The sequence below is a fragment of the Lynx rufus genome, unplaced genomic scaffold (assembly GCF_022079265.1).
Source record: "Lynx rufus isolate CCGP_SWC_20201006 ecotype Redwood Valley unplaced genomic scaffold, mLynRuf1.p SCAF_32, whole genome shotgun sequence".
Taxonomy (NCBI): domain Eukaryota; kingdom Metazoa; phylum Chordata; class Mammalia; order Carnivora; family Felidae; genus Lynx; species Lynx rufus.
The window spans coordinates 2,734,103-2,756,605 of NW_025814848.1; the positions used below are offsets into that span (position 1 = coordinate 2,734,103).

At 45.2% G+C, this 22,503-nt stretch overlaps 1 pseudogene; it reads right to left on the minus strand.

Annotated features, from left to right (window-relative positions):
- Window positions 1-8,423: 8,423 nt before the first annotated feature.
- Window positions 8,424-10,117, minus strand: LOC124521986 (glutathione S-transferase kappa 1-like; annotated as a pseudogene).
- Between the last annotated feature and the right edge of the window lie 12,386 nt (window positions 10,118-22,503).

Below are 22,503 nucleotides of genomic sequence, written 5' to 3' on the forward strand. Positions count from 1 at the left end.
TGGGTCTCGAGCTCATGACCTGAGCCCAAGTTGGACACTCAACTGAGCCACCCGGGCGCCCCCAGCCTCTTAAGCCCCAGTTTCCTTATCTGTGGAGTTACAGTAATAATGGTACCTCCTTCATCATCTTGTTGCAAGAGTCAAGTAAATAAAATATATAAAGCACTTAGGTGATCACCCTTTTGGGCTCAAGAATACAGGTTATTTTGCTCCCGAACCTGAACATGCATCATAAATCAAATCATTTAATGAAGCCAGAATTCGCATTTCTGGGGCACCAAGAATAAGCTTCTCTCAGATGGCCTTTATCTTGAATTTTTTTTTTTACTGCAATTATAAAAAGTAAATTGTTTCAATAACAAAAGTTTGTTTTTAAAATTGAACAGAAGCTCCAAGAAGTAAAGTAGAGTTTTCTCTACACAGACATGCTTAGTGAATGCACAATATTTGAAGTTCCAGGAAGACTAATAAAACCACTGGGAAGTTGGGGACAAGGATAATTGACAATAAAAATTCACAGCTGTCTTTGAAGAGTTGTGTTTTTGGAGCCATTATTAATAAGAATCAGCTTCAGGAGTGGGGAAAAAAAAGAGGTTTTAGAAGTGATGCGAATTAATATTCCAAGCTGCATTATGGCAGGAAAGCGATGACTTATCGATATCTTTGATGCCTAGGAAGAATGGACATCTGATATGCAATGTTGCTGATTTTATTTTATGCTTCAGCCAGTGAGGCATGACGGAGCTGGGCTATGTACTATAATAAAACAATATGTATTAGTGGTCACTTAACAACAACCCCAGATCCTCCTTATTTTGCACAAATCACTTTTTAATATGAAATCGCCACACAGTTCACTTTAAATGTTGTACAATTTTATTCATCAATTATGCCTCAATGAAGCTGAAATAAAAAGAATAAAGATCCCCATGCCCTACCCGCCCCCCCCAAAATCTCATTGAAAATACTTGTGTAATTTTTGTTGATTTTAACGTGAACCCACAAGCTAGGAGTGGTGGCAGAAAAGGACCACATCCATGTCTTAGACATGTTCTTCCTCTACTTTAGGTATGAAAGAACGTAAGAAAAAAGACACAGTTCCCTCCACTCTCCACGCGGGATGTGATAGGACAAAGCAGAAATAAATTCCCATAACTATTTTTCTTTTTCTAGAAAGCTTCTCTTAGGATGTACTCATGTCCTCTGTTCACAGGAAACCAGATGAAACTGACATGCAGCGCACCCCCCCCCCCGCCCCCCGCCCCGCCCCCCACGGGGACCGTGCTCAGAAGGTCCAGGTCCTGAGTGTTTCTGTGCTGGCTCGTGAAAAGCCGCACTTTTAATGAAATCGCTTACTAGCAATTATTATTTCATGCTAACAGGGTCCTGACTCTCACCATACTGTGAAATAGTAATTACAAGTTACCACCTTTCAAGTGCTTAATTAAACTTACTCGTAAGACTCGCAACATAAACGGTTGGCCTGGGGAAATGAGGTCTCCGAAACGATCACATGACTGGGCATCTCAGGAGCAAGCTCTGTGTGTTTATACAAGTCTTTCTCCGAAGACTTCTCTCTATAAATGTCATTCTACCATCACTCAAAGACACTGCTACTAGAATCACTCTTTTCCTTAAAACACAGCGCAAAAAGCAGGGTGTCTAGTCTTCATTATCAAACAAGCTTCAAAGCTGTTCTTTACCTAGTAATTTGGAGGAATGGCTGATAAACAGTGATTGAAACTACAGAACAGTAGGGTAAAGGGAATGAATGGAGCTACCCCAGGAGACAGGGAAATGCCACTCATCTGGAAGAGGCAGGACAGCTGGCCACGTAACTCCATGTGGCGCTCGCTGATGGAGACAGGACGTGGAGAGCGCCCCCCCCACCCCCAGGCACTGTGGCTGTGCACATCTGGGATGGACTTTGCACGGTGTTGGGAGTTCCTGTCTGGTGGCAAGTTCCGAGGAGGAACGTGAACTCGGCATTCTAGAGAAGCCCAGCCCTGGATGGAACCCCCAATGACTCAAATAACGATATGCTAGAAATGTTGGGGAAATAATTTTTAAAAAATCAATATAAAAAAAGACCGGGTAAGTTCTTTGGGGAGGATAAAGATGTCCAGAAGCACTTTTCTCCAGCAGATTTCCTACTTTAAAAATGTTTGCTTAGTTTTTGAGAGGTTATGCATTCACAGTGTTCAAAAAAAATGATAAGAAGTCACATATGAACAGCTCACCTCCCGTCCATTCACCATTACTACCCACTACCCCCGAATAGCTGAGCACAGTTATTGCTTTCTTTTCTGTCTCCTTCCAGATTTTTATGCAGATCTAAGCAAATACGAATATGTGCTTCCCTCTGTTACAACACAAAGTTGAGCACTGTAGATTTGTCTCGTAATAACGCATCTTTGAGGTCCTTCCGATTCAGTATGTAGACTTCACTCCTTTTGTAACAATGGGGAGGGGCAGGTGGATGGACAGAGCAAACTTTCAGTTCCACCCTGGTGGGCATTTAGGTTGTTTCTAGTCTCTGCTGCTGGAGACAACGTCACAGTGAATTGGCACATGCGGCAGGTGGTTTAAAGCTACTCAGGGGCTCCTGGGTGGCGTGGTCGGTTGTGTCTGACTCTCGATTTCGGCTCAGGTCATGATCTCATGGTTCGTGAGTTCGAGCCCTGAGCAGGGCTCTGTGCTGACAGTGTGGAGCCTCCTTGGGATTCTCTCTCTCTCTCTCTCTCTCTCTCTGTCTCTCTCCCCCTCTCTCTCTGCTCCTCCCCCACTCATGGTGTCTCTTTCAAAATAAATAAACTTAAAAAAAAACAGGTAAAAAATGAAGCTATTCAAAGCATCATACATCTTTGTACTTTTGATGGATGTGGCCAGACCGTTCTTTGCTGGCAATATATGACTATGCCCATTTTCTTAAAACCTTGTTTTTTTCAAGTTGTACATGACAAATGGTATCTCAGTGGGGAGGCTGAGCACTGTTCATATGTTTATGGGTCACTCTTATTTCCTTTTCTGTGAATTCAGTGTTCGTGTCTTTTGTGCCCCTCCCTTCTTCTGTTAATATATCAGTCTTCTTCTTGTTGTCTTGTGGGAGTTACCAATTTCTTTTCCATTTTTTTCCTTTCTGTTTTACTTTGTTTATGGTGTATTGGAGGAGTTCTCTTTTTAAACAAGGTTAAATATATCAATCATACCTTTCATGCCATCTTCTTTTTTTTAATATAATTTAACTTTATTTTTTTATTTTTTAAGATTTACATCCAAATCAGTTAGTAATAGTGAAGCAATGATTTCAGGAGTAAATTCCTTAATGCCCCTTACCCATTTAGCCCATCCCCCCTCCCACAACCCCTCCAGCAACCCTGAGTTTGTTCTCCAGATTTATGAGTCTCTTTTGTTTTGTCCCTCTCCTTGGTTTTATATTATTTTTGTTTCCCTTCCCTTATGTTCATCTGTTTTGCCTCTTAAAGTCCTCCTATGAGTGAAGTCATATGATTTTTGTCTTTCTCTGACTAATTTCACTTAGCATAATACCCTCCAATTCCATCCACATAGTTGCCAATGGCAAGATTTCATTCCTTTTGATTGCCAAGTAATACTCCATTGTATATATAAACCACATTTTCTTTCTCCACTCATCCATCAATGGACATTGGGGCTCTTTCCATACTTTGGCTATTGTCGATAGTGCTGCTATAAACACTGGGGTGCATATGCCTCTTCGAAACAGCACCCCTGTATCCCGTGGATAAATGCCTAATAGTGCAATTGCTGGGTCGTAGGGTAGTTCTATTTTTAGTTTTTTGAGGAACCTCCATACTGTTTTCCAGAGTGGCTTCACCAGCTTGCATTCCCACTAGCAATGCAAAAGAGATCCTCTTTCTCCGCATCCTCGCCAACATCTGTTGTTGCCTGAGTTGTTCATGTTAGCCATTCTGCCAGATGTCAGGTGGTATCTCATTGTGGTTTTGATTTGTATTTCCCCGATGATGAGTGATGTGGAGCATTTTTTCATGTGTCGGTTGGCCATCTGGATGTCTTCCTTAGAGAAGTGTCTATTCATGTCTTTTGCCCATTTCTTCACTGGACTATTTTTTTTGGGGGGGTGTTGAGTTTGATAAGTTCTTTGTAGATTTTGGATACTAACCCTTTATCTGATATGTCATTTGCAAATATCTTCTCCCATTCTGTCGGTTGCCTTTTAGTTTTGCTGATTGTTTCCTTCGCTGTGCAGAAGCTTTTAAATTTGATGAGGTCCTATTAGTTCATTTTTGCTTTTGTTTCCCTTGCCTCTGGAGACATGTTGAGTAAGAAGTTGCTGCGGGCAAGATCAAAGAGGTTTTTGCCTGCTTTCTCCTCGAGGATTTTGATTGCTTCCTGTCTTACATTGAGGTCTTTCATCCACTTTGAGTTTATTTTTGTGTCTGGGGTAAGAAAGTGGTCCAGGTTCATTCTTCTGCATTTTGCTGTCCAGTTTTCCCAGCACCAGTTGCTGAAGAGACTGTCTTTATTCCATTGGATATTCTTCCTGCTTTGTCAAAGATTAGTTTCCCATATGTTTGTGGGTCCATTTCTGGGTTCTCTATTCTATTCCATTGGTCTGAGTGTCTGTTCTTGTGCCAGTACCATACTGTCTTGATGATTACAGCTTTGTAGTATAGCTTGAGGTCTGGGATTGTGATGCCTCCTGCTTTGGTTTCCTTTTTCAAGATTGCTTTGGCTATTCGGGGTCTTTTCTGGTTCCATACAAATTTTAGGATTATTTGTTCTAGCTCTGTGAAGAAATGCTGGTGTTACTTTGATAGGATTGAATATGTAGATTGCTTTGGGTAGTATCGACATCTTACCAATATTTGTTCTTCCTATCCAGGAGCATGGAATCTTTTTCCATTTCTTTGTGTCTTCTTCAATTTCTTTCATAAGCTTTCTATAGTTTTCAGTGTATAGATTTTTCACCTCTTTGGTTAGATTTATTCCTAGGTATTTTATGGTTTTTGGTGCAACTGTAAATGGGATCGATTCCTTGATTTCTCTTTCTGTTGCTTCATTGTTGGTGTATAGGAATGCAACTGATTTCTGTGCATTGATTTTCTATCCTGCAACTTTGCTGAATTCATGAATCAGTTCTAGAAGTTTTTTGGTGGAATCTTTTGGGTTTTCCATATAGAGTATCATGTCATCTGTGAAGAGTGAAAGTTTGACTTCCTCCTGGCCGATTTGGATGCCATTTATTTCTTTGCATCGTCTGATTGCAGAGTGCCAAGCCTTCCAACACTATGTTGAATAACAGTGTCGAGAGTGGACATCCCTGTCTTGTTCCTGACCTTAGGGGGAAAGCTCTCATTTTTCCCCCATTGAGGATGATATAAGTGTTGGGTTGCTCGTATATGGTTTTTATCATCTTGAGGTATGATCCTTCTATCCCTACTTTCTTGAGGACTTTTATCAAGAAAGGATGCTGTATTTTGTCAAATGCTTTCTCTGCATCTACTGAGAGGATCATATGGTTCTTGTCCTTTCTTTTATTGATGTGATGAATCACATTAATTGCTTTGTGGATATTGAACCAGCCCTACATCCCAGGTAAAAATCCCACTTGGTCGTGGTGAATAATTTTTTTAATGTATTGCTGGATCCAGTTGGCTAATATCTTGTTGAGGATTTTTGCATCCATGTTCATCAGGGAAATTGGTCTATAGTTCTCCTTTTTAGTGGGGTCTCTGTCTGGTTTTGGAATCATGCCTTCTGAATTTTCAAATACAGTTAGAAAGGCCATTACTTTGCTGTGTTTATAAAAGAATTCTTATATTTCTTCTAGAGTTTTGATGACTTTTTTTAAAATTTAAATCTTTTATTCATTTAGGATTTATCCTGAGGCGCAGCATGAAATATAGATCCATGTACGGGTTTTTTCTAGATGGCAAAAATATTTTCTTTAAAATTTTTTTAAAACATATTTATTCTTGAGAGAGAGACAGAGTGTGAGTGGGGGAGGAGCAGAGAGAGGGAGACACAGAATGCGAAGCAGGTTCCAGGCTCCAAGCTGTCAGCACGGAGCCTTACGTGGGGCTCGAAACCACGAACCGAGAGAACATGACCTGAGCTGAAGTCGGATGCTTAACTGAGTGAGCCAGCCAGGCGCCCCAGCAATATTTTCTGATACCATTTATTGACCAGTCCATTCAGGGGATACAAAATTCTCTCATGTGTTTGGGCCTACTTCTGGACTTTCTATTCTCCTGCACTGAATTAGGTGTATCATATGCCTTTATCGTGGTTTTAATTACTGAGGTTTTATTTCTGTAGGGCAACTTTCAATGTATTTATTTTGCCATGTGAGCTTTAGAATCACCTTATCTTCTTAAAAATAATTTTCATATGTTTATTGGAATACTGATTTATAAAATAATTTAAAGGGAATTAGCAAGTTTATAAGGTTGATTTTTCTTCTGAAAAAATGATATGCTTATTTTGATTTCTAATTTTTTTTAATGTTTATTTATTTTTGAGAGAGAGGGCACACAAGCAGGGGAGGAGCAGAGAGAGAGGGAGACACAGAATGGAAAGCAGGTTCCAGGCTCCAAGCTGTCAGCACAGAGCCCAACACGGGGCTCGAAACCATGAACCGAGAGATCATGACCTGAACTGAAGCTGGACGCTCAACCAACTGAGCCACCCAGGCACCCCTGGTTTCTAATCATTTTCAGGCGCATTTGTAGTTCTCCAGAGGAAAAATCCCTAAAAAATGGCAGGAAATTGAACCTTCATGTGTATTGTTTCTTTGACGAGGCTCTTTCAGAAGGTTCGTGCATCGCCAACCTTGTTGCCCAATCTGGTTTACTCAAGGTCTGCACCTCAGTCCCTTATTCTAGACAGCCATGGCATTTGTTGCCCTGAAGTCTGGTGCGACTTCCCCTTACCATGTCGTGAGGTTTGGAAAACATTCATTTACTTACAGCAAAATGAAAAGATACCAGACAGGCTTAAGTTGCTGTAAGTGCAGATGTCTGAGCAGACTGTGTGATGTGATGCCCACGGTGTGCTGGCCGCTGGCGAGAGAAAGGGGCCCTGGGAACCCCGTGCCCGCTTCTCGAGACGGGGACAATCCCGTGATGCCTGCAGCGGTTGTGAGACTTCGTCACTCGGGCAGTTCTGCCCAGGTGAAGGGGGGGAAACTTTTTGGGACATGTCCAAAAATACATTTTAGAAAGAAGATGGGACACAGAACAAAGTGTTTCATGCAGACTTTGGGGTGTTTTTAATAACCTTAGATGGTATTCAAGTGTCCCAGGCTACTTCCTGACAGAGGTGAGCGTCGTGATGCATGACAAATGCAATGCAAGGAATAAAGGTGCGGGGACATCCTGAATCCACGGATTCTCACTTGGCATGAGAGGATGGGGTCCGGCCAAGTGAGGACCTGCCCACTTTTCAGGGCCAAACCATCCCTCACTGGGGCCCGGCACACAGTGTGTTGCCTTTTTCACAAGGAGAGAAGCGATGGGCTCTCTAAGACCTGGGTTTGTCTCCTTCCGCTCTGTGACAATGTGGCCCCAAAGGTGCAAACCCACTCCCAAGGTGAAGAAAAGAGTATTAGGGATCAGCATGCCACAACGCATCGCCTTGTTCATGGGTTTCCAAAGACCATTTGCAGCCGGCAGAGTTCTTCACCTATTGGATAGATCATGACATAGCCACGTCTGAAAAGACCTTCCCTGAAGGTGACCTAGTCCAATCTCCTCACTGAAAGTGTGGAAAATTACACCCAGAGCAGTTTGTGAAGTGCCCCGATCATGTAGGTCCCTGGGCCTCCGCGGTGGCTTTAATTACTTTTCCACTCTCATCTTTTTCATGTTTACTAAACGATACTTGAGGTGGGCTGAAAGGTGAGCTCTAAACCACATCCGGGAAGAAATTCTGTTTCTGTTTCACCTCATATAAAATCATTTTGTGCTCAATTGTACATATTGATAAAAATCAACGTGTCCAACCAATGCTAATTTCAGGGGGTTTTTTTAATTTTTTTTTTAACGTTTATTTATTTTTGAGACAGAGAGAGACAGAGCATGAACGGGGGAGGGTCAGAGAGAGGGAGACACAGAATCTGAAACAGGCTCCAGGCTCCGAGCTGTCAGCACAGAGCCCGTCGCGGGGCTCGAACTCACGGACCGCGAGATCGTGACCTGAGCCGAAGTCGGCTGCTTAACCGACTGAGCCACCCAGGCGCCCCTAATTTCAGTTTTTTATTTTTGAACCTAAAGGGATTCTGATTCTAGAATAAATCGTATGCGATCTAACCCCATGACTCTTCTCTAGAAATGTTTTCTTTTTAAGGACCAAAGACACCCCTTAAGTTATTTTACTTCCTTCTCTTTCCATGTACAGTCAACACAGCAAGAGTTGCCCAGTCACAAAGCTTTCTCATCTTGGAGTGTGATATATTTTTTACGCCTGATGGCATTAGGCTTATTCTGGGAGACGCAGAGCTTGGGGCTCTTGAAAGGCATCTGTGAGGCACGGAAGTAAGAGCAGCCACGAGACTAAAGGCAGAGGGTGTCCCACACAGCCCCCTCCCCGGCGTCCCCAGGGCCACAGAGGAGCCTCTGTCAGACAGGGAAACCAGACTCCTAGCGTCACATGGTGGAAGAAGGGTAAGCACACGGTCTGCTGTTTGCTTGCGGTAGTTTGTTTCCCCTTGCCCATCCTTAAAGTCTGGCATTTATGGCTTCTCTGCCGGCCGGTGTCCCAGGGTTCCATCCAGGCCGAGCCCAACAGCACGTGGCTTTGGCCGTCCAGATGCGCCAGGCGGACGGGCAGCCCAAAGGCCCCGTATTTGCGGGCTGCCTCGAGGTCTCCTCCAGTTCCCTCTTCACCTTTGGTGTCGAGATCGTCTCCAGAAGTCCCCGGGGAAGGTTCTGTAGAGGCGCCAGCCTTCTCTGCGGCGGCCAGGATGCTCTGGGTCTCCGTGGTTCATCCCGTGGCCAGACGCGCACCCACGGCTCCCCGGACGCCTTCTCAGCATCTCCGGGGGCTCCAGCTTCACGGTGGCGAGGGATCGCATGGCCGATAAACTTTGTTTTTCAAGGATCACAGAGAAGAAATCCTTGGGGGACTGGATAGGAGGCTGGACACGCCGCCCGGGGAGCCTGACGTCATTTCTGGGGGTCGGGCTTTGCAGGGAAGCAGAGCTGGCGGCTTGTTTCCATCTTCCATGAGCGCTGCGATGAGACTCGGGCATAACCGCAGGTTGGTGTTCCCGAAGTTTCTATCAGCACAGGCCCTCCAGCCAGGCGCAGGGGACAGTGCGGCACAGAGGAGCTCCAAGGGGGCGCAGCAGAGGCCCCAGGCCGCAGCAGCACACGCTTCCTATCCCTGGCTGGAGTTTAACTGTGATTTCATTCATTCTTCCTCCACTGTCTCCCAGCCCGGAGCAAGTGAGCGGAAGGCCAGCCGGTCCCCCAGCCGGTCCCTGGGCCGCTCCCTGCGGCCGCGGGGAGAACTCCCGGCACGCACCTCCGCCTGCTGATTCCTCGAAACTCATTTCCAAGCTAGTTGCTCCCAAACGTGGAATTGGCTGCTGCGCCAATGCCAACGTTAAAGAAAAAACATGCGCGAGGATTGCGCTTCCCCCCAGATATTCATCACCATCCTTCGACGTCCCATCTGCTACTGACTCTACAAGGTTCGAACTTGTTTCTTTGCTTTGTCGGTGGGCACTTTTCATCCAGTTCTTTACTGTGAAGCTCTAAGGTTCCTAAGTGCTCTCTACTCAAACTTTATTTCCAGGAGGCGTCTTATTACATATAAAGGGGCAATTTACGATGCACTGTATATTTAATAGAATGACAGTGTTTGTGTATCCCAGCCAGCAGGGTGATGCTAATGACGCTGGTATTATAAGTCTAACTGTATATATAAAATATGTATAACTGATGTCGTAATTATTAGTACCGTCATCATAACTGACATTTCATGAGCGCTCCCGGCGTGCCCGGTGCTTCTCCAAGCTCAGGCCTGCCGTGGACACGGTCAGGTGATCCGTGGCTTTGCCTTTGTGCCAGACGCGGCCACTGGATTTCCCAAGGGCATTGGTTCGCACCATCACGCTGCTCCCTTTAGAAAAACGTATTCTAATGTTTCTTTCCTTTATTTTGAATGATGAAACCTAACTTAGAAGCAAACAGTTCCATATGAATTAACTCTTCTCTGTGGCCACGTTCATGGCTTTTGCCTTCTCAGGACTCACGGTTCACCGAAAGCATTTATTTCAACCTTGGCTTCTTTCCTCCTTCTTCCTCTACCTTCTTCCCTTCCAGCATCCTTCCTTTCCGGCATCCTTCCCTTTCTACTTCAAGCAATTATTCATTAGACTGCCCCACTTTAAAGATGAGAAAGTTGGGGCGTCTGGATGGCTCAGTCGGTTGAGCGGCCGACTTCGGCTCAGGTCATGATCTCGCGGTCCGTGAGTTCGAGCCCCGCGTCGGGCTCTGTGCTGACAGCTCAGAGCCTGGAGCCTGTTTCAGATTCTGTGTCTCCCTCTCTCTGACCCTCCCCCGTTCATGCTCTGTCTCTCTCTGTCTCAAAAATAAATAAACGTTAAAAAAAAATTAAAAAAAAAAAAAAAGATGAGAAAGTTAAGGCCTGGGTACGTTTCCTATATCACACGGCTGTTTAGTTGGCCTGGGCCAGGTTTGTTGATCTCCTCCCCATGCTTCTCTCATTATACCTGCTCACAGGTTTTCAATAAATATTATTGAACGATGACTGAGTGAAGTGTGTGTGCTAAGCATCTTGCTGGATGCATTCAAAAGAATAAAATAGGGGGGCCTTCCAGACTGGAGGGAGATTAAGGGCTAACACTTGTGCCCTCTGATTGTGCCCCATTTTTATCTAATCCTTTAAAACGGGCATTATCATGATCACTTTAAAGGTGAGATCATTGAGTTCACAGAAATTTAGGGACTTGTCCCAGGTCCCACAGCTGGCAAGCCACAGGGCAGGGGCCCAGAGTTTGGGAGGTTGTGGGTTTGGGATCTGCCCAGGGCCAGTTGGCCTCAAAGCCCATTTCTGGTCTGCCCCAAAAAGTTTACGCTCAATTTCATAGAGATGACTGAAAACACAGGAAGGTAAGAAGGGACGTTACATTTCCCACTGCAGCTAGAAAATGTAAATGCCCCAGAAATTCACACACACGAAGTAAGTCAAGTAATGACCTTGGGAAGTCAGGGGAACGGTATCAGATAATAATTCCCCCGTCAGTTAATATTCTTTACTCTGTCAGCGGGTCACCGGCAAGATCTCTGCTGGGTCCTTCATAATTTTGTAAGAATGTTTTTCAATTTCCCCTCAGTTTTGCTTGATATACAAGTCTGGTTTTTTCTTTTTTGTTGTTATTTTTTAAAATGTTTCTTTATTGACGTAGAGAGAGAGAGAGGGAGAGAGAGAGAGAGAGAGAGAATGCAGGGGAGGGGCAGAGAGAGAAGGAGAGAGAGAATCCCAAGCAGCCTCTATGCTCTCAGCACAGAGCCTGCCGTGGGGCTTGATCCCACAGACTGTGAGATCATGACCTGAGCTGAAACCGAGAGTCGGACACTTAACCAACTGAGCCACCCAGGCGCCTCTGGCTTTTTCTTTAGATTCAAAATGGTCAACATGAGGTCAAGATATCATGTCACAACTAGATGCTTAAAAATAGCAGATTAAAGGGGCGCCTAGGTGGCTCAGTCGGTTAAGCGTCTGACTTCGGCTCAGGTCACGATCTCGCGGTCCGTGAGTCCGAGCCCCGCGTCGGGCTCTGGGCTGATGGCTCAGAGCCTGGAGCCTGTTTCGGATTCTGCGTCTCCCTCTCTCTCTGACCCTCCCCCGTTCATGCTCTGTCTCTCTCTGTCCCAAAAATAAATAAACGTTGAAAAAAAAATTAAAAAAAAATAGATTAAAAAAGCAGGCTCCGTTATTATAAACATAAAAAGCTTGGTGTTTTGATGCGAATAATTAATATGTAATTATAAGCCATATGCATATTATATCTGCTATAATTAATACAGCAGTTAACAAAATATCATTTTTTTCCAAGAAAAATGAGATGTAAACTATCATATCAATATTTTGTTCAATTTTTTAACTTTCTCTTTAAAGTTTATATATTAACTTTGAGAGAGAGAAAGAGAGAGCTGGGGAGGGGCAGAGAGAAAGAATTCTAAGCAGGCTCCACACTACCAGCATGAAGCCCAACGTGGGGCCCGAACTCAGGAACTGCGAGATCACGACCTGGGCCAAAATCTACAGTCGGATGCTTAACCGACTGAGCCACCCAGACGCCCCTATAAATATTTAAACAATACATCGGCTGTGTGGCCAGAACTACGGTCAGTGACCGGAAGTAGCTGTGTGCCTGGTCAATGACCATCGGCTTCCACCCCTCGTGGAAATCCAGCGTGTGGCCTTTCCAAATAACACCTTTTTAAAGGTTCATTACCACTCACGATCAGTGGTTACCAGACGTTTAGCGTTCAGACACATTTTCAAGAAAAGATGGTGGGGCTGGGGGAGACACGAGAAAGCCAATTTCCAGTTTTGTAAACCTGTTCTGTAACTATGTTTTACAGTCACATCACACAATGGATCCTTGCAAAACAGTGAATTAGAACACAGACATACAGCAACTGCTAGGCTGTAAGTGTCACTCTGTGAAAATTTCACTATGCATTCTTTTTCTTCTGTCACTTTAGACTGGGAAAAGCTTTGTCACTCACCCATAATTGTTCTCAGGCAAATAATTAGCACCCTTTTCTACGTGGCCTATATTCAGCTTTGTCAGCCAGCTCTGGGGAGAGTGTCCCTCTCCCCCCAACAGCGGGTGTCCCACACTCCTGCTGCGAATGTTTCAGACATGGAGATTCCCCCAAGGTCTTGCACACAACAGAGAGTAAGAAGGAAGGAAAGGAGCAAGGAAGGAAAAGGACAAAGAAAAGGGGAAGGAGGGAAAACAAAAGAAAAAAGGAACCTACTCCAGCAATGACAAAAACTTTTAAAGTCTGGGAATGAGAATAAAGGAAATTGTTTATGCCAAAAATTGGCCACAGACGAACACAAGGCTTGGTCTAAAATCTGGTGACTCACTGACCCATATGTGATCAGGATTTGTAGGACACAGTCAGCGCTCATTAGCAGCTGGGACGTTTGCACAGTTACTGGAGGATGGCCTGTGTCCGGGGTCCCTCCCCCCCCAGCCCAGTATTCACACTATTGGTCGGCAACTCTCCAGAGGGCCATCGGCTCACCTGTTTCTTCCTTCCTTAAAGACATCGCCAAAATGTTTTTCTCCTGAAAATCCCACTGTGAGAGTTCTTGTATTTTGGGGATTTCGTTCAAATATTTCATATCGCTATTCATTTCATATTTTTCTGCCCTATCTGTCTAGCCAAACAATCAGGTTTTACTATTTTTTGTGATGTTTATTTATTTTTGAGAGAGAGAGAGACTGAGCACAAGCAAGGGAGGGGCAGAGAGAAGGAGACACAGAACCCGCAGCAGGCTCCAGGCTCCGAGCCATCAGCACAGAACTTGAAGCAGGGCTCGAACTCGCGAACTGCGAGATCATGACCTGAGCTGAAGTCAGATGCTTAACCGACTGAGCCCCCCGGGGCGCCCCCATCATACAGTTTTAAAGAGTAGTATCCAGGCCTACTTAAGTGGCTTTGTGTTACTCGCACTGAAGGACACAAATGTTTCAGCACTGCGCATTCTACCTGGTCTGACCTTGAGCTGGAGGCACAGAAAACCTTTTGCCCACGGTAACAGCTACGTCTGAATGAATGTGTCCATGGTCCAGTGCTGTTCTGAGAGCAATGCAGCTTGACGACAATCGGAAGGTAGAAATAATAACTTCCATTTCATTACTCCCCATATTATACATGAAGAAACTGAGGCCCGAGATCCCCCTCAGCTAGCGCATGGCGGAGTGCGTTAACAGCGTGCCTGACTACCTTGAAATGCTGCCTTTATGTGACAAAATCCAGGTCACCACAGACTGTAGGAGAAAACCTGTGGTTGGAGCAGTGCGGCAGGGGGATTAAACGTTTGGGCTGTGCCAGGGGAAGAGCCGGGATCCGAATCTCTGCTTGGATTCTTAGCGGTTGTCTTTGGGCATTTTACTTATCATTTTGAATCTCAGTTCTACCACCTGGAAAAGAAGGAATATTAGCATTTTCCTCAGATGCGCTCAAGAAATGAGAGGTATCATTACAAACCAATTTAGGAAATCATACTGGTTTTAATATATTCTAGTGCCAAAAATCTGTTTGCAAAAAAAAAAAAAAAAATCAAGCCCTGTAGATGAGGCGATATTACTGTGATTATTATCCCTTTGGGAAAATCTACAGAGTTTAGATACAGCCTTTTTTTTTTTTAACATTTTATTTATTTTTGAGACAGGGAGAGACAGAGCATGAACAGGGGAGGGTCAGAGAGAGGGAGACACAGAATCTGAAACAGGCTCCAGGCTCTGAGCTGTCAGCACAGAGCCCGACGCGGGGCTCGAACTCACGGACCGCGAGATCATGACCTGAGCCGAAGTTGGCCGCTTAACCAACTGAGCCACCCAGGTGCCCCAGATACAGCCTTTCAAAAATATTCTATGGCCATTAATTTAAACAGTGAAGTTTGTTGAAAACTTTCTGCTTTTGGTTTGAAAAATCTAGTTTAGGGGCGCCTAGGTGGCTCAGTCAGTTAAGCGTCCGACTCTAGATTCCGGCTCAGGTCACGATCTCATGGTTTGTGAGTTCGAGCCCCGCTTCGGGCTCCACACTGACAGTGCCGAGCCCACTTGGGATTCTCTCTCTCCCCCCCCTCTCTCGGCCCCTACCCCACTTGTGCTCTCTCTCCTTCAAAACAAATAAATAAAACTGAAAAACATAAAAATCTAGTTTAGTTTTCTAAAACATCTCCTCTGAAAGCACAAGAAAATATTTTTAAAGACAGCGTCAGTAAAATCCCAGTAGGTAAATGGCCACACACCTGTCCTTAGTTCCTAACTGCTGGCACCTGTCCCTCTACCTTATTGTACAGTCCCCGTCCCCGTGGCCACTGTCTCTGCAGTATAATCCCAGGTGAGAGTGTCAAGGAACACGGGTACGAGAAAACAGCCACCGTTACTGACAGGCCACAAAGACTGGAGCCACGAGAAAGGGGTTTGCTGACAGCTGCTTTTGCACCTCGAAATAAAACGTCGAGCCTGGAAAGAGCACACTTTTCCTGATAGGCAGGTTCATCCTTGTATATGCTTATCGTACCTACTAACACGTGGCTTACAGGGCCTCAGAAGAGCCTTGTTTGAAGTCTGGTTTGTTAATTTGGTTTCGTGCCCAGCTGGAAAGCCCCACAGAAAGTGTAGACGGTGGCCTGGAAACCCTAGCAGATAATCCAAAGGCGTCTGCAAATTAAGGTCAGTTCTGCATGCAATTGTGTTCTGCTAACTAGTCGGGTTGTTTATTTTTTTATGCCCTCTTTCTTATTGTTTACATGTCATGTGGAAAACCACTTCCTGCAAGCTGTCTGTCCGGGCTGGGATTTTATAGAACCCAGGAAATGAAGTCACCAGACCTGTAGGCATGGGGGTATTTAAACACAGATGCAAAGATGGAGACGAATAAATGGAAATAAATGTGCTTCACGGTTGGCCAGGGCGCACAGAATCATTCCATTTATTTCAAACTTTGGACACGTGTGGGAACGCTATGTGACTCAGGGCTCTTCTGTGCAGCCGTTGAAAGATTATATAACAGGCAATTTTGACTTAAAAAGATGCTAACTACTCGAGTCTTTCAAACTTCTCGTTGTTTTATAATTGAATTGGCTGGCTCACAAACAGCACACTCTACTTCTAATTTTCAGTTTTAGCTCAAGTGAAAAGAGATGCCTTCTACCCCAAAACACCTCTCCTTACGTTCTGCCACTTGTGCTCAGATTCTTTCCCTCTGTTGGGTCAGATGGCCCTGCAAACAAATGACTTGTTATGAGCTTAAGGGGTCACAGAGAGAAAACAAGAATTATGTCCACGTAAATGTACATTTATTTTAGAATATTTGATTGCGGGGCACCTGGGTGGTTCGGTCGGTTGAGCATCCGACTTTGGCTCAGGTCACCGTCTCACGGTCCGTGGGTTCGAGCCCCGCGTCGGGCTCTGTGCTGACAGCTCAGAGCCTAGATCCTGCTTTCGATTCTGGGTCTCCCTCTCTCTCTGCCCCTCCCCGCTTGTGCTCTGTCTCTCTCTCTCTCTCTCTCTCTCTCTCTCTCAAAAACAAACATTTAAAAAATAAATAAAAAACAAAATATTTGATTGGGATATAATATACGCCTACAGAGCATCAGACGCACCCTTTAAAAGCGCACCTTATTCAGTGGGGTCCGTACTCTCCCAAGGCTGTGTGGCCATTACCACCATCTACTTCCAGAACATGCCTCACCCCCAAGGGAAAGGCCACACCGGTGAGAATTCACTCTCTGTCCATTCTGTGCCCAGCTCCTGGCAATCATTCGCCTACGTCCGTCTCTGTGGCTCCGCCCACCCCAGGCCCTTCATGGAAGTGGAATCACGCAGTGGGTGGTCACTGTGACGGGCTTCTTTCGCTTGGCATGGTCTTCTTAAGGCTCATCCATGTTGCAGCATGTTATCGGTGCTTCCTCCTTTTTATGGCTGAATAACCATGTTCCATGGTGTGAACATACCCCATTTTGTTGATCTATCGGTAGATAGACATTTGGGCTGTTTCCACTTTGGTGCTATTCTCCCATTACTCCTATCAACGCTCCAATATGAGTTTTCACGTGAATGCACAATTTCAGTGACCTTGGGTATATATTTACTGGTGGCACTGGGAGGCCATATAGGGTGTCTGTATGTTTAACTCTTCGAGAAACTGCCACACTGTTTTCCATAGTGGCTGCACCATTTTTCCTCTCCCATCAATGGTGCACAAGGGGTTCCAATTTTCCCACGCCCTTCCTGGCATTTGATGCCTGTATATTTCATGTTAACCATCCTAATGGGTGCGAAGGAGTGTCTCAAGGTGATTTTGATTTGCATTTATCTAGTGACTAATGGTGTCGAGCATTTTTTCATGTGTCTGTTGGCCATTTATTTGTATGTCTTCCTGAGAGAAATATCTATTCATTTTTAACTACTAACCATTTGTCCTTTTATTGTTGAGTCCAAGAGCTCTTTATATATTCCAGACAGTAGATCCTGTGATTTGCAAATATGTCCTCCCACCTGTGGGTTGGTCTTCTCATTTTGATAATGTGCTTTGAAGTACAAACATCTTTGATTTTGATGAGGCCTGGTTTCTGTTTGTTCCCTCGACGTCTGCGCTTTCACTGTCCTATGTAGGAAAGCATTGTCTATACTGAACCCATACAGTTTACATCTATGTTTCTTCTAAGGGCTTTATAGTTTTAGCTTTCACATTAAGGCCTTTGATCTATTTTGGGGTAATTTTGGTATGTGGTATAAGGTAGTCATTTGTTTTGAATGTGCTCACTTGGGGCACCTGGGTGGCTCAGTCGATTGAGCATCCGACTTTGGGTCGGGTCATGATCTCACGGTTGGTGAGTTCAAGCCCCGCGTCAGGCTCTCTGCTGTCAGCACAGAGCCCACCTCAGATCCTCTGTCTGCCTCTCTGCATCTCCCCCACTCATGCGCGCTCTCTCTCTCTCTCTCAAAAATAAATAAACATTGTTTCATTTATCTCTCAAACATTTCCATACTTATAGGGAAATGCAAGATTATGCCTTAATAGCATCAGAACACCTATGGAAAGAATCCTATCGTGTGGTATTTCGAAGAACTTTTGAAGCTTAACCTGTCACAAACAAATGATAAATATGTCAATAATGATAACGTAGGGCTAGAAATCCAAAGAGTACTCGGGGAAAAAAGACAGGGAGTCCAGACTGGTCTGTGAAATCAGTTTTCCTTGAACGTCAACGAAGGGCAGTTAACGTACTAACCCCACCCAAAGCCTTGCCGCGTCCGCGTTTGAACCAGATTTTTCGATATTAAGCCAGAGAAACACTGTGACCGTGTAATCATCTTTGTTATTCTCACACTTTCCTCCCTTTGTCTAAATGAAAGCCAGACAAAACACACAGGCATTGGGTTCCACAAAGGCAAGTATGTTACATGCTAAGTGAAAACAGTACGAAGCAAACTGTCAAGTTCGTATGTGTATTTTGGTTTCTGGTCCACAAAGAATCTACATGAAACTGCGTCTTTTTCTTCATTACAAGTTAAAAAGTATCGTGGAAACATTTCCATTTCAGCCCTGCTTATGAAATATGTATATTCTAGACTAACGTTGCCCAGTAGCACTTTCTGTGATGATGGAATGTTCTAGATCTGTGCTGCCCATACGTGTGGCCATCATAGGGGGCTACGGGGTGCTTGAAAGGTGGCCAAACCAGCTGAGGAATTACATTTTTAATGTTATCTACTTTTAATTAAGACAAATTCAAATACCCACAAGTAACTGATGGTTCCACCATCTGATAGCCAGAGTCTGGCCCCCGCCAAACCACGCACATGAATTTTAGACTCGACGGGGTGGTCCGTTGAAACTATAACCTATATCAAAAAAGGAAAAAGTTGAGATATAGCGCTTGTGGTAATTTGTATTGGTTAATTTAAACAGTGATACATGTTGCTACAATCCCTTCCTTTTTCTCTGCCAAAGAAAAGAGTATATGCAGACTTCTGGCTGGATATACCCTATATGCTGCCAAGCGTGTAACTAAAATTAAGCGAAAGTTTAATTGCTAATAGTTTTTTTTTATACCCTGTGAAAATCTTGGAAAGCACGTAATCATAGAAATCACATTCAAATAAAAATGTAAAAACATTAGCAAGTTTGTCTGTGAGCAGAGTGTCTCATATCTAAACAAAGATTATAGAGCATTTTCTCACACGGAATTGAGAAGAGAAAGGGGCCTCCGTGCTCTATTCTAAGAACTATCTAGCCCACTTCTTAGCACTTCAGCCTTTGTGAGTTTGTGTGCGCGATCTAAATATAACAAGCTATTCACGTAGCACGCTACGCTCAAGCATTGTGGGGGACTCTACAGACACCAGCTCCTTGTAGATGAAAAGACTGTCCTTAATCTATAATGTGATTGATTTTTTCTTATGATATAATTCCAGAAAGTACTCACAGATATAGTAACATCTGAAGAAAACAATTTCTCTGCTCACAAAAGGAATCCTGGCGAGATCTTAGTTTCAATCTCCATGAGAACATTACAATAAAAATATTACCAAATAAAAACAAAGCAAAGCTAAATGCAGAATTACAAAGAAAAAAAAAAAAAGGTAGGCTTTTCTTCTCAGGACTAGAAAAGAGTCCCAAGCCCTAGGAGGGCCCGCTGACAGTGAATCAAAGTGTCACATCAGATGGCGTCACATCTCTGAGCGCTCAGGGACTTAGGAATCGTCAAGGGACATCTGCTTTGTTAAAAAAGAAAACAAATACACAGAGAGGTGTTGCATGGAAAATGCTAGTCTCCCTCCCAACCCCCAATCACCATATCCACTGCCGAGATAAAACCACATTTTCCTTGTATCCTTCCAGAATGCTCTCTGTATGGAAATTTATATGTAACAGGCAGCCTTCTATTGCAAGAAGCTATGTAAGTTTCAGGGGCTTGAAGCTATGCTCTGAGTTTCCATCCCAGAAACAATGGAGTCACTTTGGATTCTGTTCACAGGACACACAGCTTGTCCTTCCAGGAGGGTGTCAGGGTCACGGCTCCGGGTTCATCATCCCTGCTCTAAAGGTGTTTACCAGCCTGAATTCAAGCTGGCCTCTCCACCGTCCTCCGTGTCCCCTCGGAGGATGTCACTTCACGTGGATGTCACTTCATTCTCTAACCACTGATGTCATGACTTTAGCACAGGGGAAAGGCTAAGTGAGGAACAGAAAGAGCTGGCCGCCCCAGCCCAGGTGCACACGGCCCCCTCACACGCACCCCTGCAGGTCCCGCTAACCCCACCAACAGGCCTGCAAGGTATGCCCTCACTCCTCGCCCGAGGCCTGTGCTCCCCGTGGGACACAGTCCTCCCCGGGGACACAGTCCTCCCCGGGGGACACAGTGCAGGTGGCAGAATCCGATTTACAGACAGAGGTGTCAAGGGCAGGGCTCATGTTTTGTTACTATTTCCGTCTGTCATGCCCAGTACGACCTATGACTGAAAGACAGGACCCCAAATAGACGCTGCTTCTGTACTGATTGAACTGTGGGGAGCCCCAGGGACCCCACAGGGGCCGCTCTGTTACCACAGAGTGAAAGAAAGCTGAGAGTTGAACCGGCTTCACTCTGTGGCAACTCCAAGGCCCGGGGGCCAGAGATGGTCCCGGCAGCTGGCCACACACGTTGGCCGCCGCGGGGTCTCAGCGGCCTCACGGCTACCAGTGTGGCTCTGGCCACATGTCTCCGGGCCCTGCAGATGGGAGCGAGGCCCGGCTCACGGGCACATCCCTGAACCCCCAGGCCCGACAGCCACCTTCTGATGTGGGGCAGCGGCCTGGTGGAGGTTTCTGCCGACTCCCACTCATTTCCTCCAACAACCTTACTACGTTGGTCAACAATTCTGTAAGGGAAACAAGGAATACATCTGTGAAAATGGCAAAAAATGTAACTCCCAGATCCTGATCTCACGTGGATCAAATCTCCGGTGTAAAAAGAGAAACCAAACGCAAAGGAAGCAAAAGGAGAATCTGGAAAGCCCTGCGCCCCTCCCCCGCCTCAGTGAGGCTCCAGCTCAGAAGCTGGTGGCAGCACCGGGGGGAGTCTGTGGACCCCCCGGCCCTGTCTGCACGAGGACACCGCGGGGGCCTAACCACAGCCACGCCCGGGCTAACTCCAGTGGCCACCGGCCGTGGACTGAGCCCGTGTGACCCGCACAGGGCCGGGGCTGGGCGGACAGGCCCACAGAGCGTGGCCCGGCGGATATTCACCGTACGCATGTTATTGGGCTTGAAGTGCTTCTTTAAAAGATCCGCCTGCAATGTTCGTAGTTCCGCGAGACTAAAACAATGTTTAACCCTGATAACATCTTATGGAAACAACGCAAAATGCTTTTGGGCCCAGCGACAAGGCGAACAATAAAGCATTGTATGGTTTGAAGAAAGTCCGGCAAGGAAACTACCCCGCTTTCCAGGGATTACGTCTAGAGCTCCAGGGAGAAGCGCTTCAGTGATTAAATGCAGCCTAGTTAGGCTAAATGCTCCTTTTATGGCCCTCAACGCTTTTACGTCCGCCTGTCTCGTCTAGCAAAGCCCTAGAACATAAGGGAAAGAGCCCAAGAACTTGAACCCCTCCTCCCAACCCTTTGCTTCCTAGGTCTGAGTTTCTGCGTCACATCGGAAGTTCTAGAGACGGCCCTCAGCCCCCTGTCCTCTGATGCTTTCTATGTCTTTCCGAGCTTCCCGTCTCACCTACAAAGAGGACCGGCTTAGCCCCAGGGGTGCAGCCTTACCTGGGTCACCACTTTCCCTCTCTGGGTCTCTCTGTCTTCATTTGTACACAGGGTCCCTCCCCTGCTCTGTGATCTAATGATTATCATCATTTCTCATTACATATTTGAATGGGAACTTTACTCCCCAAACGAATCTACTTAGGCGAAGACAGTTTCCGGTTTCCGGGGACAAAGGCTGGGACTCTTTCTTTAGCATAACAAGGGAGGAAGTCTGTGCTCCATTTTGCTGGGAAGCAAGAATTCGTGATGGAGGGAAAATCTGTAGGTCAGGGTATTTCAGAAGATGCAAAATTTTAGCATCTGGAGGCGCCCACGGTGAAACAGGCCGACCCCTTCCAGCCTTGCAACATGCGAAGGTGTAGGAATGCATCTGGCCCCCAAACCACTCTTTTCACAGACATCAGTGGAGGGAGTTCTTTACCCACAGTTACGTGATTCCTTCAGCAGACTCGTTCTTGTCATTTCCCTCGGCCAGATCCTTTTCTTAAGTCGATAGGCAAAATGATCTGTGAAAACACGTATCCACACTCCGAATTTTCATTTCAAATGCCTTCGGGTTCAAATCAGTGAGCTTTTGCTCACTGTTTGTCTACTCAAACGGCACAAGTGATTGTTTTAAAATATGCTCATGCATACCTGGTCTCTTACCTCTTGGCAGAAGAAATAATCCTTTTTGTGCTCGAAAATATCATTTCTCTTATTTGTTTAAGCAATCAATGCATGTCAACATTACGAGTCCTCTTAGAAGTTTCCACATCTGAAATAATGAAGGAAGTTTGCCTCGTGTTGCTATGACAGAAATGTCTGAAAAGTTGATCTTATGTTTTGTGACGACAACGTGTTCCCCGTTGCTTGACTGTTTCTTCCCATATTCTCAACAGTATAAACTTTAGAAGTCAGAAAGTACTTCTAATTTCCAAATGTTTATTTTTTTCTTTCTATGGATCACATCTTGGAAAAGT